General features: G+C 39.7%; 1 long non-coding RNA gene across 1 annotated transcript; it reads right to left on the bottom strand.

The window, feature by feature from the left end:
* Nucleotides 1–267: 267 nt before the first annotated feature.
* On the bottom strand, nucleotides 268–3,038 carry LOC131556329 (uncharacterized). Its single transcript, XR_009274609.1, has 3 exons — nucleotides 2,893–3,038; nucleotides 2,530–2,708; nucleotides 268–404 (listed from the first exon to the last, which is right to left on the bottom strand). It is a non-coding gene; the product is annotated as an uncharacterized LOC131556329 (long non-coding RNA).
* Between the last annotated feature and the right edge of the window lie 8,965 nt (nucleotides 3,039–12,003).

The following is a 12,003-nucleotide window of genomic DNA, read 5'->3' as shown; positions in this document are numbered from 1 at the left end:
GGACAGCAACAACTAACAGAGGCCCCAGGTTTGGCATGGGAAGAAAATAAAAGTTATTGGGATGTTATAAAATGTTTTCTGGAGCAAAAGGGAAGAAATGAAAGTGAACCTCCAAAGCATTTTAATCAAGTTGTGCTTTTCTTGGGTAGGACCAAACAGCGCTTTTCAAGTCTGATTATCTTTTGAGGAGGTAGATTACTTAGTCTGTGTTTATTCAGGAACTAATTGCCTCAGATTAAGTAAAAAAAAAAAAAAAACTTTACTCATTGATAATAAATATTTCTGAGGTCCGTATCTATCAGTTGCTTTGTCAGTAAAACTTCAGTGCAGATGAGAAAATATTTGAAAGGGCCGGAGGATTTACTCAACTTCTCAGAGGCAAAGGCAGCAAAAGTGGCAACAACCTGGAAAATAAATATATGAAACGCAATGTATGTAAGGGTCACAATATAGCATAAGTATATCAACATGATGAACAGCTTTGATGAAAATGGTAAACAAAACCACCCTCTCTTCCTGTGGCTTGTTTTACATTGCAATAAACCACTGACTCTATAACCTATCAGAACATGCTGAGATTTTATGCATCATTTCCAACTACTATTTGAACATTTGGTTTAGAGTAGTCATGAACCATAATTAATGGGATTTTTTTGTGTGTGTGTCCTGATAAAAAGCAAGCTTTATTGTATTTTATTACCTGTTGGTCCAAAGCTCCATATAGATGATGTAAATTCATTGTAGGTTTTAGGCTGGGGAAATAGAGGAGATGGGGGTTTGCACATGACTATGATGAATTAACATTTACAATTTCTAATCAAACCCAGAAATTTAGGTTGAGATGCCCTGTCTAAATTTTCTTTTCTCCTAAGAGTGAGTTGGTAGCAATGAGACACAGAGATTTTGGCCCAGCTCAGCCTACCAGGCGGAAAGGGGGAAAAAAAAAGCCCCAACAACACAGGCACCACAAAGACCATGGAGATGAATGGCTCTATTTTATGAGCCATAAAAGTTTTATTCATCTTGACACCGAAACAGGTTTAGGCAGCGAGTTGACACGCCTTAAATAAATAAGTGGAATTAATTCCCCAGCTCTTGAAACAATAGCAGAGTGCCCGTAACGCTGAGAGCTGCCCCGTTGTTTCCCGTTGCTGCTCGATATTGATATTATTTGTGGGTTGTTTTTTTTTTCCTCTGGGGCCTGGTTGCTCCACTTCAGATTCTTCCCCTGTTTTATTAGAGGTTGAAAAAGGTTCAAGACCTGGTTGTACCACTGCTCCCACCGACAGCTAAAGAACCAGTTTGGCGTCTGGTTTGTCTGTTGTTTTACTGCTGACCTTCAAATCAACTTTCCCCCCTGACCCCAGGAGGCATCTATCATGACAAGAGGCTGTTTAACACAAATGGTGCCCATTTATAGGGGAAGAGAGTCAGAAGATTTCCTTGGTTGTTGGTTTTTTTGTTTTCCTTTTCTTTTTTTAAATGAAGAATTTGGTTTTTTCACCCCTCTTTTCTCAGTCACCACAGGTAAAATCCCTCCTAGCAGCTGGCTTATGAAATAATGTGAGGGGAGGCCTTAATGAGCTGAAAGCACCCTCAGCTGGAGATAAATATATGCAAATGAGATGCACAAACAAAGGAGCCCGGACAGAGAAATATCTGCAATTCCAGCAAAATGCTGCCTGCAGCTAGAAGATGAACAGCTTTGATAAAATGGTAACAAAAAGCACCTTTTTCTCCTCCAGCTTGTTTTACATTGCAATAGAGCATTGTTATTGTAACCCATTGGAGCATGCAGAGGTTTTCTGCTGCTTCAAAAAAAAAAAAGAAAACCTGTTTAAACATTTGTTTTTAAGGCATTCATGGGCTATGAGCAATGTGATAGCTCGGAGTTTTTTGGTGGCTTGGGGTGGGTTTTTTGGGGGTGTCAGTTTGGTCATGGTGGATGTTTTGGGTGTGTCTTTTTTAAGCTATTTTTTAATATATATATATTTAGTATATATATTACCTGTTGGTCTGTCTCTGACTTGGGTTGCTGGTGGTTTTGGTCATGGTATTTTGCAAGGGGGAAGACAGGGTGGGGGTGGCTGTTGCTACTCAAAAAAGAAAAAAATAATAACCCAAGTTTTGCTTTCAAATTTGGAGGGAAAATCCAAGTTGACAAGTAGTAAGAAGCAGCCGGGGGGAATGTGGGAGAAGAGGGGAAAAAATCCAGGCTTGAACATTCACCAAGCAGCACCCAAACAGGCAGCTTTAATGAAAGCAATCAAGCCTCGGAGCTAATTCAAAGACAGACATCTAACATGCTGATTTTAATAAGCTTTTAAAAGGCAATCTCTAACTTTAAAAAGTTGCTCTTTTTAATTTAATTGGGGGGGGGGGGTGTTGGTTTATATATTGCCAAAACAAACACAGTCACTAAAATATGTTTTCAATGTGTATAAGTAGCATATCTAGAAAATGTCTTAAACTAGCCCCGTATTTTGAGGGAAGGGGGAGAGGGTGGAGGAAGGAAAGAAAGACACTTACTTGGGATGAGTCAAAGACATTTTCCAGGGGCCATCATGTCAAAATAATACCTTTATGTTCCTGTCCTTGCCTTTATGAATCTTCCTGCGTGAGCATATGGATGCCTCTTTACCTATAGGCTTCTTCTTCAGAAAACAACCCTGACCGATCGTCCCTTGGAGATAGGCAAACCTGCCTTTCTAAAAGGCAGAGGAGAAAATAGAGAAAATACAGTGCTGTTTAACTTTTAACCTTATGATATCATTAAATAGATAATTATGGAATTATAAATGGAGGGTAAACACTATAAAGTTTAGAGGGCCCTTTACTCCAGGCACTAACCACAATTTTTATATCGGGCAAGAAGAAGAAAAATAGACTTACCTTTAAGGAAAAAAAATCCCCCTCTTTCTTTGGCACTTACAGATGTTAGAGCAGACAAGTGTCGGATTTCCCGATGTCAAGAAGATTTCCTAATTTTTCATAGCCTTCTCCTGTTGCATTTTTGGCCCGATATGGGAATCATCAATTTAATTTGTGGGGCTGCGCACTGGAAATCAAGATATACGTGTACGTGTGCTTTAATGAACCCTAAAACCTGACAAGCAGCTGTCTGCTTGCAGTTGCCCCAAGCTCAGGATTTCAAGAGTTAATAAAAACTTGGTTCTATTAGGAAGGCTTTCTTTTTGCAGCCCAGGTTTGTAGCAGCATAATTATGTTCAACTGCTGCTGTTTGAAAAGGGCAAACAGCATCTTAGGCACAGAACAATGAAATTACAGCTGAGATTTAGGTTAGCAAAAGCCGTCTTCTGCAGGCTTTTATGATTCATTATTTCCCATTAAATACAGTATTAGAAGTGTACACCAGATAGCTCATGGTTGCTGCGCTCAGAGCACATTATCTATATTACACAGGTCTGGGGAGCAGAATTAGAAAACTTTGGGGGAATGAGCAATATGTGTTTGCTGATAGAAGTACCATATGGCTCATCTTCCTCAATTGCTTTCATTGCGACTCTGATGCTGGAGAAATTAAAGTTTTATTTGATGTGGCACAGCTTAATGAACTGTCTTCTGTTAGGAAAATTGAATATGTTTCCTGTTATTTGAGCACAGAGCCCTCATGGTTTTGGCTGATGAGGGATGCATTATGTATTGTTTATTTAGCATTTTGAAAACAAAAGCAGATATTGGAGGTAAAATTGATTACTGCAGGATGTGTTATATAATCACATTTTTCTCTCTTTAAATTATGGCCTTGCCTATTGTTTTTATGGAAGCATTTTTTGAGGAGGGGGGAGGGTGTCCCCTAATAAAAAAAAGGAAAGGTTGTCGAGGCAAAGTATATAATCGCTGCTTTGTTTAAAAGCAGCATTAGAGCTTTTTAAGTTTAGACAAGGACATGGAAAAAAAAAGAAATGCACTTACACATGCATTAACCTGCAGACCCAGTGGCTGCCATGCCATAGGTCTGGGGATGCTTGGGGACTGTGTGTGCACTGGGGCTGTGTCATTAGAAGAAGACTCATTTGTCCATCCTAAGTGGAGGACACAGAGAGGGGAACATCCAAAATTCAGGAACCAGATATCCTGGATTTCCCATTTCTTAGTATATCGGAAAGAGTTAATTGCAAACTGTTAATACCTGCCAGGATGGGGGTGAATATACTTGGGGAGGATACAGAAAATTGCAGTGCCCGTGTTACCAGGCACTGCAATATCAGTCATTTATTTGGGGCAAGAAATAAGATATTGATGGAAAGATGGCTAAGATTAAAGGCAATGTGTGGTTCTGGCTTTGTTTGTAGCATAAACAGACATGCACTCACCAAGGACTATATACACCCTACTATATACCCATGTCATTGGGATGGCTGGCAGCAATGAGCCCAGTGACAGGCAAGGGCTGTGGGTGCTAACCCTTCTTCTCTCCAAGGGAGCAGACAACTGTACTTCAGCTCTGAAACTTACAGGCAAAAAAATATTAATGCCTCTGGAGAATGTTATTCTTATTAATTCCACTTGTACTTTTTTGAAATCCTGCCCCATGACACCCTCTGACTTTTGCTGTTATTGATCTCCCAGGAAAAGAGAGGTGGGGATCAGGGAGCAGTGAGTGGAAGGCAAAAACTGCCTGTGATAGCTCAGTGCTTCTCTCCTGCCCTCATGCTGCTTTGACAAAAAGACAATGTGTCTTGTGTGCCCCACAATGTTTGAGGACTCTGGAAAACGTGCCTGTTAAACAAGCCCCACACAGAATCTAAATACCATCCATTAAAAGAGAGAGTCCCAATGTGTTTACAGCAGCGGGCCAAGGCGCTCAGCCCTCGCCCCGGAAAAACTCCCATTGACGTCAGCAGGGCTTGTGCTTATGCAAAGAGTGCAGGATGCTGCCCTGCACCTTTAGACAGAAAAAGGAAAAAAAAAAAAAGAAAAAAAAAAAAAGAGTGGTACTGAAATGAGGATGTTGCTCTTGAAAACATCTTGGAGCAAAGTGGTTAAAGCAAAGCCTGTATAAACAGTGACTATAAATATTTTCCATTCTGTATCACTCTTCAAACAGCTCCCTGCTGTAATTTCAGGTGAGTACAAAAATAAATAAACTATAGCATGAGAGGAAGAAGAAGAAAAGAGAAATGAAAAAAAAAAAAAGCTTAACTCCTTTTACACAAAAGCTTAACTCCTTTTATCCAGATCTATCTCCCAGAGAAGAAACTAGTGGGTTTTTATGAAAGGCTGCTCCATGACAGGAGCCTCCTTTGAGGAAGACCATTATGCATTGTTATCAGCATGGCGTAATTTGACTGTTGACAAAGTATCTGTGGCAGTGAGAATGAAAGCAGTTAGAAGTGTGTCGGGTTGTAATCAAGAAGATGCTTAGCTGTGCAACACTGCATCTTGAGCAGATTTGAATCAACATTGCCTTGAGGGGACACACACACACACAGACACAGGCACACACACACACACCCCCAAAGAAAAGTCCATTAATTTTTAGTGGGAAAATTAGAGTGGCACTTGATGAAGTGAAATTTGACATGCGTTAATTGCTCTGCAGCTCTCCTAATTAGAGATTTTCAAATTCTTTTACTGCTGTCAGCCTGATGCCACATTGTCTTGCTGGACAAATAGTAAAATTGCAAATTGGTTTGATAAAGAAGTTGGACTTGAAGATATTGGTATTTAGCTTGTTTGCTGCTGATCATCATTCTCGTAAGAGAGTTAGGGTGTTGTGGCCTATGAAGGGCATTTGGGGAGAGAAAAAGTGCAGTAAAATTCTTCTTGATAAATAGAGAATCAATTATTTAACAGAGCTTGTTTAAAAAAGATTAAAGCATGCAAGAAGTGGACAATAAAGCAGTAGCATTGTAAATAAAGCTTTAATTTTTGTTAAATCTATGTCTTGCATGAGATTTCAAATATCATTCTCTTTTTAATAAAACCATTAAATTCAGTTTATTTTTTGATGCACATCGTTCACAGTGTAGCAGATGGAGGCAAGGGGTGGGGTTCAGGTTCCTGCATGCCTTTTGCCCTAACCTGAAAAGCAGCATAGCAAGAACATGTTCTATATCAAAAACTACTTATAAGGTTGTATGAACACATATTGGGGCTGGTTCTGAAAGCATGATTTTGTATCTTTTGTTTTTGTTTTCTTCCTTCCCCTCATTCTGGATCATGCCTCCCCTCCCTTAGCCTTTGAACCCCTCTTAATTCATTAACATATTGAATTTTTTCAATTTTCCATTTTCTTGCAATAACAATATTAATGCCAGGGCCAAGGCCTGATTGGAGCTAAATTACTTGTTACCTGCTGGCATTTATTTATATGGCACTGAATTATAAAGCTTTGCTATTGTCATGCCTTGGGCGAATTGTTTATGACACCAGTAATAGGAGTAATTGTTATTGTTGAAATTACCTGTCAGCTACCCATAGCAGTGGCCCTTGTCCCACTGACAAATAGTGACAGGGGAGAGGGATCCTCCGCACGTCCTCCTGATGACTTCTCCTCTGATAATAAGGAGTGCAGGGCCTCTGATAATTTGCCTGTCACTGTTGAGTGCAGCTCAGAGAGAGTTGGCCAAATTGTTGTCATTCACTTTGACAAAGACAGCAAAACGCTGTGGAGCAGGAGGAGGATTATCAAAATAAATGAAAGCCCTCACACGTCCTTTGTTTTGGGTTTTTTTGGGGGCTGGGTTTTTTCCCTCCCCATTGCCACTCGCCTGCCTTTATGCCAGAGTTGTAAAAATGGGCATAGGTTCCTCAGCAGTGTAACTTAAGAGTCAGCACAGGGTAGCAGGGAAAGACACAAGGGCTTGTGCAATTTGCGTGCTGTTTGCCTGAAACATTTTGGTTTCTAAATATAAATTAAATTCTTAATGGATTTTGGAGGAGTTTGATTTGGTTTATTTTTTAGTCTAAGACTGTCTGTGTTTTGGCAATTACCAACTGTCATTGCAAGAGAAAGGATGGTGTTTCTCTTGCATGGATTTGATTTCATTTGATTATTTATTCTCTTATTTTTCACAGTCAGCAGCATTTCTTTCAGCTCTCCTCTTGCTCTCATGCCTGGCCCTCTGAAACATGCCCGATGCAGCAATCAGTGTTGCCCTGTGCCCAGGGCTGCTGGAAACAGCTCTGCTCTGCAGCTTTTTGCCCCCCTGAGCTATTGCAATATCAGCTGAATTATCTTCACCAAAAATATTATTTCCTTTAGGAAAGGAGGTTCTGTCACTGATAAACCCAGCAGAGGTCTGTTAGCTGCCGCGAAGGAGCTTTGTGAAGAGGTGGTGTTATTTGTCAGAGCCTATCTATTTATAAAAAAAATAAAATAAATTACAAAAACTCCCCCTTCACGTCCTGTGACTGGTGCGCACGGGAGGACGCCCACGCTCGGTGCAGACTTGCTGCCAATCACACCCCGACACTGCTGGAAAAGGGAGATATTTTACACCATCACAGCAGCCAGGCCGCTTCAGGGATGCTCAAAGTGCAGGATTGGGATGAGCACATTACACCCTCTCTGATCCAGAGTCGTCCACCCCGCATTCTTCACATCTCATCCTATAATAGCAATAATTTCCCCTTTACTGGTCTTTACACTGAGGTAATGACTACCTGGGGCACAAAGGACCTCAGGGGCTGCTTTAGGCCCTTTGCCCCCAGTAGCCAGTCCCTAATTGATCAGTAAAACCTCCCACCGAGTCACTGATGCATCACGTTATTTGCTGTAACAATGAGGCTTGGTCCACATAAATACCTGTGAGCACCACCTCACCCCTCGATTTGCTCCCTGAAGGAGGAGGTCTAAATTCCTGCTACCAAGGATTTTCATCAGCGGCAAATAAATCTGCTGAATTCAACTCTTTCATTTGTAACCATTGGGCTCAAACGCATAATTTAGCCAAATTATCAGCTGCCTCTATCTTCCCAGGGAACGAGTGCAAACAACGTTTTAGGAACAGACATCTAAATTTAGTAGGGTTTTGAATAATTGATAGGCTGGTGTGACAGAAGATAGAAACTTATGTTTCTAATCATCCCAAAGCATTTCTCCTTCCTCCCACCCCCCAAAAGGAAGTTGCTTTTTTTGCAGTTAAATATAGGGAAGATGTCCACTTAACAAGTATAAAATTGTGATAGCATTGAGAGGTTATCCGTGGTAATAAAAAGCATGGAACATGCCTGAGAATGTGATCTGTAAGGAAGATAATTTTTAAAGATGGAACTTGTCCTTGCTTTGTCTGGGGAGAGGCGTGTTAGTGATCCCAGAAGGGGAGGGTAACAAACATAACACACATTTCTAACTGAAGATATTTAAAATGTATAATGTATTTTGGTATGTTACTGTAAGCTGCTGTTTGATGTTTTTTCCTATAAAGCTAAAATCAAGCATCCCAGATATGGTTGTGAATCTCCTGCTCCTAGCTGCATCAAAAAACAAAATACATTTTAAATGGCTGTATTACCAATATCCTGATAGTCTTTAACATACAAGCATAATCATCTTCCCTCTATTTTCTCTTTCCATTCCTAAATACAGACCCAGCAACAAAAAGCCCACCTTTACATTTCAAGCTCATTTGAAATGTAAACTTTTAGCAAATAAGCGATGGCTTATGGAGCTGCATCGCCGCTGTGGCTGGCAGCAAATTCCTTTTTCTCCCTCCCATCAGTGTAAGGGGTTTGAAATACCCATCAGTGTCAAAAGAAACTGCGCAGATCACTGCTGCTCTAAATAAGGCAGAGCAATGTTGAGAAAAAACTGCCCCCCCCAAAAAAGAAAACAAAAAAAATCACTCAATGCATTAAAATGACATTTCTGTCCCATGTCAGTCCAAATGACAAAGTGTCATGTTTTGCATCATTTCAGAAAGATATTCTTCAAACAAACTCATCGTATAAACAGGCAACAGGCTTTTGTTTGAAACATTTCAGATCAAAAGTTAAGGGAAGAACAATTAATATTGCCTATTAAAATCCCTGTTATAGTTAGAGATACATTTTGTGGTTACTGACTATAAATAAAAGCAAAGGAACAGAGCCACGGTTTCTCACCACTACAGATAGAAAAAGGCAATTTCCAGCTTTTTCTGTTTTGTTTTTTTTTCCCTCAAAGTTGCTCTTAAATGTGTTTGCTGAATAAACAGGATTAACTGTATTTAAAACAAGAGATAAAGAACAGCTTTTTACTACACTGAACAGTCTGTAGGGTTTCCAGACTCCTCTGAATGCACTTCATGCCTGGAACATAATGTCCATATTTTACCTTTTTAATGACACCATATAGAAGAAGCAAAATATTTTTGTAATAATACAAATATGGAATCGATGGGGAATGGTAAAAAAAGAGCATTTTTGCCATTTCTGCTTCTGACCAAATGCCGGAGTGGTGGGTTTTGGTTTTTTTTACTTTCTTTCTTTTTGCTTTTGTCTTTGTTTTTGTTTTTGTTTGCAGTTTTGCAGCAGGATGAGAAAGCAGGGAGGAAAGAATTCCTGCTGCTGAAGGGGCTTTCCCTTTTCCTCTGGCTGCAAAAACTCACCGGGTGCTGTTAAAACAAAACTAATGGCGAGAGCGCGATCCGGAGAGCCAGCCTGCTATCAGCTGCATTTCAATGGAGGCTTTCTCAAAAAATAGGTACAAAGAAAAGAATTTAGACAAATTTGCCTCTTAACCTTTAAAGATTTCCTGCCTATTTCAGTATGTCCCTTATTACATTAATTTTTTATTTAAATTACACCATTAACTGGATATGAATTTATCAAGAATACATATATTGATTTATAAAACAGTATCATTAATTATTATAATAGCTAGATGTAGCTGATATTACAAAGCCATTTAAAGGTTTTTAATATAACTTGGACATACATAGATAGATAGACATTATGGACAAGACTACAATTTAAACTGGCTACCAGCAGTTAATGAAATCCTTGATTTATCTTCTCATTTAGAGATTGATTATGTTGTTGCTTTGTAAAACTATTTATTTTATGCCATTTTTCAAAGGATGTCTCAATAAAAGTAAAAGATAAATAAAACATCCAACCAAGTCTCATAGCATGTTTGGTTTTATATTTTCTTTTTTAATGCTGCAGCTGTTAATGTATTAATAGTTTGGAGAGTTGTCACCTTTACAATGAATTGGCTTTCTTGATAATAGCTATCTTTGCACATGCACAATTTTCTATGTTTGGATTGAAAAAAAAATAAGAAAAAGAAGTAAAAAAAAAAAAGAGGATATCTTCCCCACAACATTATGCTTATTTCCTAAACCAAAACCCAGCTAAATGCCTTTCTGGCATAGATTTCTTAGGCATAGTTTTTGTTTAAGCTGTGGAAAAATGGGACTTACCCTAGTGCTGCAAAGCAGTCAGTCATGGAGAACATTTTGATTTAAAATGCAATCTGAAGAGAAGAAAAAAGAGGGGGGGGGGGGGGGGAAAGAGAAGGAATGATATAAACAAACAGACCACCACTTTCAAGTTCCTCCTAAAATGTTCCTAGCTTAACTAATACATTGGAAGTTTAAATCTTTACACATTATTCTTGAGGGGCTATGTCTCTTGACTCTTTATTTATATCACTTATTTTTGTCTGGCAACATATGTTACCAATTTATTATAGTATTTTTTTACTGTTAGCCAGACAAATGTAAGGGCTAGCTGAGGAAGGGTAGTTGCATCTGATGAGTTTAACAATTGCAGGGCATCCTTTAGGGGTAGCCAATGGGCTCTTTTGAAGCTATAATACTCACCATTAACCATTTTCATGCTGACATATTTTTATTGTCAAAGTTAGGGCTTTCCCTCATGTCAGCTTCTTTTGTATTTAGTGGCTTCACAGGCAAACCAAGCAGTGTGGCTGAGTTGATCTTCAAGCCAAGATGTCTCAAACGACCCTCTTACATCTTGGCATCTAAATCTGCATGGCATGCCCCCCACAACTGAACAAAGAAAAATACATGTAGAAAATAGTACTTTAAAAAAATCTTATTCTATCCATGACAAATAATAATATAATCCATGACAAATGCAAGCAAATCCTAAGCACAGGCAGTCAGAATTCTGAGGCCATTACTGACACCAAAAGGTAGCAGAGAGGAAGACTTTTCCCACCAAAGCAATCTCCTCCAAATTTCCATTTTAAATGGATGCACCAACATCAGAGGGAGAAATTGCAAGGACAGGTGGTGAGGTGCATGTCAGTTTTGCACATGGTGTTTTTAGGTCACCTATTCTGGAGCAAGATCCTGAACTCTCCCCAGCTTTTCCTTCCTACACATTCTCTGTCCTGTCTCCTTGTTCAGTGGCAACATCTTCCTCCAGCTCCTCTGAAAACCATACCCCTGTGTCTTGTTTCACTCTTAGAGCCCCATCTTGAGCTTCTGGCAGCCAAAAGGGTTGTACAAACTGTGGGGACATAATTCCTGATGTCTCCACAATTTCCAGCCCTTTGGTACCAGATCAGACCATTACACCTGCCAGCAAATCCTACCGTGTATGAAACACCCAGCGTGGGATGCTCAAGAGCCCTCCTCCCCAAGGATCACTGAATAGATGGTAGGGCACACTCTGAAATTTCTGCTCCTTGGAATTCAGTCAGAAGTTTAGGATTTTTTAGCTCCAAAAAGTCAAGTCCAATTTCTCTTGCATCTTCAGGGAATGTGGGAAGAGGCTGTGTAAGGTAATGTGAGACCACAGGAGTGATGATCCTGAGGACTGGTGATCTACGGGGAAAAAAGGTACAGCCAGCAACATTTTGGGTGGGAAATGAGGTGTTCCAGATAGAATAAATGCAGAAGTTGCAATTAAATTCGTTGGGCTCCCTTGACGGGAGAGATTGAAAGTGGATCAGCACGTCTCCTGATAGCACTAGGGGATCCTTGACAAATGCCACACAGAATAGTTTCAGCTGGGAGGAGAGCAAGTACTCCTATGGGTTTTTTTATTTTGACTTATTGACAGTTCAGTTGCTGTGGGCTA

The sequence above is a fragment of the Ammospiza caudacuta genome, chromosome 3, assembly GCF_027887145.1.
Source record: "Ammospiza caudacuta isolate bAmmCau1 chromosome 3, bAmmCau1.pri, whole genome shotgun sequence".
In the NCBI taxonomy this organism is placed as follows: Eukaryota; Metazoa; Chordata; class Aves; order Passeriformes; family Passerellidae; genus Ammospiza; species Ammospiza caudacuta.
This window is presented reverse-complemented; position numbering and strand designations above follow the sequence as displayed.